Source organism: Corvus brachyrhynchos, unplaced genomic scaffold (assembly GCF_000691975.1).
Source record: "Corvus brachyrhynchos isolate BGI_N302 unplaced genomic scaffold, ASM69197v1 scaffold236, whole genome shotgun sequence".
In the NCBI taxonomy this organism is placed as follows: Eukaryota; Metazoa; Chordata; class Aves; order Passeriformes; family Corvidae; genus Corvus; species Corvus brachyrhynchos.
In genome coordinates this window covers 1,017,908-1,022,775 of record NW_008238660.1, presented here as the reverse complement: position 1 = coordinate 1,022,775, position 4,868 = coordinate 1,017,908, and positions in this window count along the sequence as shown.

Here is a 4,868-nt window from a genome sequence, read left to right as displayed (position 1 = left end):
TGCTGCAAGGACAGCCCCAGGGCCAAAAATCTGCTGGTGAATCCCTTCTCCTGCTCATCCCAACCTCCAGATTCCAGCGGTGCCAGGCCATGGAGCACGACCACAACCCTTGGGGTGGGCACGAGCTTCTCCCTGAGGCAGGAGCTGTGAGGAACCTGGTAGTGGGACCCTTGCTGTGAGTGTGGGACCATTATAGGGAATGGTGCCTCTCTGACAGGGTTTGGGGTGTCCCTTGGCCCCAGCACAGGGGGACAGAACCAGGGCAGAGCTGCCTCTTCCCAGCTGGGACCAGAAGCCAAGGAATGAAACCATTCAGCTCATCCACCTGAGCAGTGCTGGCTGCAAGTGGGGCACTTGGGAGGTCACAGAAGTTCCTGTGCAGGGAGAGGCTGGACCCCCCTGCCCTGCTGAGCTTTCATCCCTGGGCTCCCCCTGAGCTGCTCTCCCTGCTGGCAGCATCAGCCCCATCCCTCTTTGATTTATTCCCAGTTTGGCACCAACCCCAGCAAAGCCTGGTGACAAACCAGCCCTGGAGGGAGCACGCAGTGATTTGTTTCCAAGGAGAGGGTTTGCTCTTTGATCTCTTGGCTCCAAGGGGAAGGGAAGGACCCTCACATCTCGTTCAGTGCTTTATTCACTCACATGTAATTAAGATCTCCTGCATCTACAGCTCGGCCTGCCTTTAATTAGAGACATTTCAGCACCACAGGCGCTGGCACAAACAGATAATGGAGCTGCCTCTGTGCACTGCCAGGAGACAAAACCGACCACGGGAAAAGACAATTCCCCTGGAAATTAACTGTGCACTCTGCCTTGGAATTCACTGCTCTGTCCCCCACAAGGCTGAGGGAAAGGAGATGAAAAGCCATCCCCTCCTCCTGGGGTGCTGGCCAAGTTCACAGGGCCAGAGAGGAGCTGTGCCCATGTGGGAGGCACTGACAGCTCCTCTAGAGCTCAGCTCATGGTGGGATGGGCACCAGGTCCTGGCTGGGACCTTCCGGGACCCACCGGCTTCTGAGCAGGCTCAGCTTAGGGCAGTGATGAGACAGGCTCGGGCTCAAGCCACCCTACACCTACCCCATGCCCAGACCAGGGCTGGTGTCTGTAGGAGGAGGGTAAATCCTAAATCCTTCCTCCTCCCATCCTGTGCTGTTTTGTCCCCTCCGGACCTCAGCTTTAGAGCCACCTCTGAGCCTGGTTCTGAAACACGGCAGGAGGAGGAGATCCTGGACAAAGCATGGGGCACTGCTGTTGTCTGTGAGCCTCACGCACTTTGATTTAAATCCAGCTTTGTGAGCTTCTCACACCCTCAGATTTGGGGGAAGAGAGTAAACCAGGCAATAAAGGAAGCTGCCACTTGGGAACGCTTCTTTTTTTGTTATTTTTCCATTATCTCCTCCGCGAGGGAGAACTGTTCTGTGCCAGAAGAGCCGATCTCCTGGGTGGGGAGATGGTGCTCTGCTGGCAGAGCTCTGAGGTATTCACCTGGGCAAGGGAAAGATTGCTTTCTTCACTGGACAGTATCTGAAGAGCAGCTCATTTTCCCACTTTTTCTGAGCACAGAGGAGCTTGGCTGCTCCGTGCTGCATCCAGAGGATCCCTGGGCCAGCCCTGCCCTGGAGCTGGGGTAGAACAGGCAGGAGCAGAGGGAATGAGGCAGCGCCAGCAACGCCAGCAGGAGCTGGGAGGAGCTGGGAGCAGCACACAGGGACAGAATCACAGAACCCTCAAGGCTGGAAAAGGTTTTTAGGATCATCCAGCCCCACCATGTTCACCACTCAATTCTCTCCTCAAGTGCGACATCCAGATGTTTTTTGAACCCTTCCAGGGATGGTGGCTCCACCCTGGGTAGGAAAAAGGGTGACCTGGGCTGTGCAGGTTTTTGGGCAGAGTTTTGAGCTGAGAGCAAGGCTGGGAATGGGCCCCTCTCCACCCTCCCATGGCTGAGGGTGTTGGCTGGGCCATTTCCAGGGAGTTGCTCCTTGCCACTGAGCAGAACTTCTGGGATTCAAGTTCAGTTTGCTGTTTGATTTTGTATTCTAATTTACATTCAGACGAGACAGAGCTCAGAGCTCAAGGTTTTGTTTTGTTTTTGAGTTGTTAAGAAAAATGTGTGGACAGATCCATCCCAAGTCCCTGGTTTTACGGGAATGCTGCTCCGTTGGCTCAGGAATGGGCTCATCTCGATCAGCTCTGTTGATATTTCACCCCTTGGGCCACTGAATCTCCTTTTTAGTCAGCAGAGAAAACTCATTTCAGCTTTGCCCCTACAACTCCCCTCAGAAATCTGCCACAGGATGGGATGGAGGGTACTTTTCTCTCCCAAAGGAATACTGGAGGGGATCAAAGACAGGGATTTAAGTGGGAACCCACAGCTCAAACTCCATCCAGGCAAAAACAAGGTGACAGATTTACCAGGACAAAGAATTCCTCACTAATTACATAAATATATCCTCAGTTCTGGTGGCAAAGGCACAAAACAGCTGGAGCCAATTACTGAGAGGAAAAAAGAGTCAATCTATGGCTAAATTAAAAATAAAGAAATTAATACAATTTAATGAGTTTTAACTCCACAGAAAGTTGAAGAAGGATGGGATATTTTGATTTTGGACTCATTACAAACTACAAAGTGGTTTGACAGGAGATGTTAAATTTCCCAGAAGACCACTCTTTAATTAATTTAAAATCATAAACCAATTAACATATTTAATACTAAACACCCATACAATTAATTTGGCACTCAGAGAGGATGTGTGGTGTTTAGGGAAAGGAAAAGAAAAGCTGGATTTCTCAGAGATAAGTAAGAAGTAGATTTATTTAAGCACAAAATTCGCAAGGAACAGGATGAACACCCCTTCAGGTGAAAAACTCAGCTCTTCTTCCACACATCTGATCTAAATTTCCCTCTTTCAGTCTGAACCCACCCCCCTTGTCCTGTCACTCAGTTCCTCACAAGGTCCCTGTCCCATTTCCCTGCAGCCCCCTCAGACCCTGGAAGGGGCTCTGAGGTCTCCACTCAACCTTCTCCTCTCCAGGCTGAACATTCCCAGCTCTCCCAGCCTGGCTCCATAGGAGAGGTGCTCCAGTCCCTTTATCAACTTCCAGGTCTCCTCTGGAATTGTTCCAACAGTTCCTTGTCCTTCTTACACTGGGGACACCAGAACTGGGCACTGTTCCAGGTGGGTCTCAGCAGAGAGAGAATCCCCTCCCTGGCCCTGCTGCCCACACTCCTTTGGGTGCAGCCCAGGATTTGTTTGGCTTTCTGGGCTGTGCCATCTTTTCCCCAAACAGCTCAGAAGTTTTCTGGGAACTGATAAACTTCAGCTGTGGAGCTGAAAGGAAAGATGCCCAGGTAAGAGAATTCTTGTGTCCGGGTCTCACCTCCTGTCTGGTTTCAGGTGACTCTCCCAGTAACCCCTGCGGATAATTTGTGTTCATCTTCCTCTCTCTTCCTTTGATGGGCAAGTGTTTATTTTCTTATTTTCCAGCCTGAGTGGGGAGAAATGGAAGATGCCTGGAGCAACAGTTTTCCAGGTCATTAAGAAGCCAATCAGAGAGGGGCTGAATCTTGGGGTGATGTTTTTCACCGGCATCAGAGAAGGAGGGCATGGCCCGTCCTATTCAAGCAGTTCAAAGAATTCTTCACATGGAGGAGGGAGCACCAAGTTTAAGGATTGGGAGAAAAATAAGGAGAAGATCAAATAAACTTTCAAACCTGGCTGTGTGTGATCTCAGAAGCCTTCTGACAATAACATGTTATTCCTCATCATTACTGAAAGGTGGAATTAAAACTGCTTTAGTGTTTAAAAGTGCTTTTCTGGACTGCAGCACACCAGCATTTCTCCTACATGGAGCATGAAACTGGGAGTTTCTGGGTTTATAACACTGGTTTGGAAGGCAAGGAAAAGCTCCCCCAGGTGCAGTTTCCCTGCAATTCCTGCCGGGAGCAATCCCCAGCCTGGCCCTGGGTGAGCACAGCCCTCATTTCTGAACACATCCGTGTGTGCTGGGCTCTCTCTGGACACTGAAAGTCCTATAATGCTAATGGGAATTCTCAGCTTTTTGTGAGGTTTTAGAATTCTCAGGCTTTAGAAGGCTGATGACAGGGAACAGAAAGGAGTTTGTAAGGAGAAATGGAGTTTTGAAATAGTCCTGGTAACAGAGGCCACGTCCTGAGTGTCTGGGGTACAGGAGAGCTTTGGGTCAGAAAATCCCGGAATCATGGAATATCCTGAGTGGGAAGGGCCCCAAAGGGATGGGATCAACATCAGACATCCCTCACAGGGACTTGTTAACCTGTCCAGAGTCCAGAGCACTCAGCGCCCAGTCTGGGAGGGATGAAGCAGGGATGAAGCCTGACTGCTGCTACAGCCACTTCTCCCTTGTTACTGTTTGTTTCTGTGGGAATTGCCTCACTTACTCGAAATAATTTAAAATTTTGTACACAAAAACCAATCAAGAACCCAAATTATCTCCTTTTTAAGCATGGGAAGAAATGCAGAATCAGCCTGAAATCATTGTGAAAATAATAAAGGCAGATTCAGCGAGAGACTAAAAAGCAGAGCAAGTACAGCTGTGAGCTGGTCTAGGTTTATCTCAGCTACTGAGAAGCAGACAAAAGGTATTGGTCTAGCTCAGATTTAATTTTTTTAACTAACAGTTGCATAGAGATTGGGGAAATAATGAATATTCTGCTTCAGCTGCTGCACCAAAAAATTCAGAAGCAAAATGGCACATGTCACATTGAAACGAGATTGGTGCTGCTTCTTTGTAAGTGGGATGAAGATTCCCTTTAAAAACACTATTTTTAGTCAACTAAAATTTCCCATTGACACGAAGTGAAATGTTTGTCTCCTTTGCAGAACTTG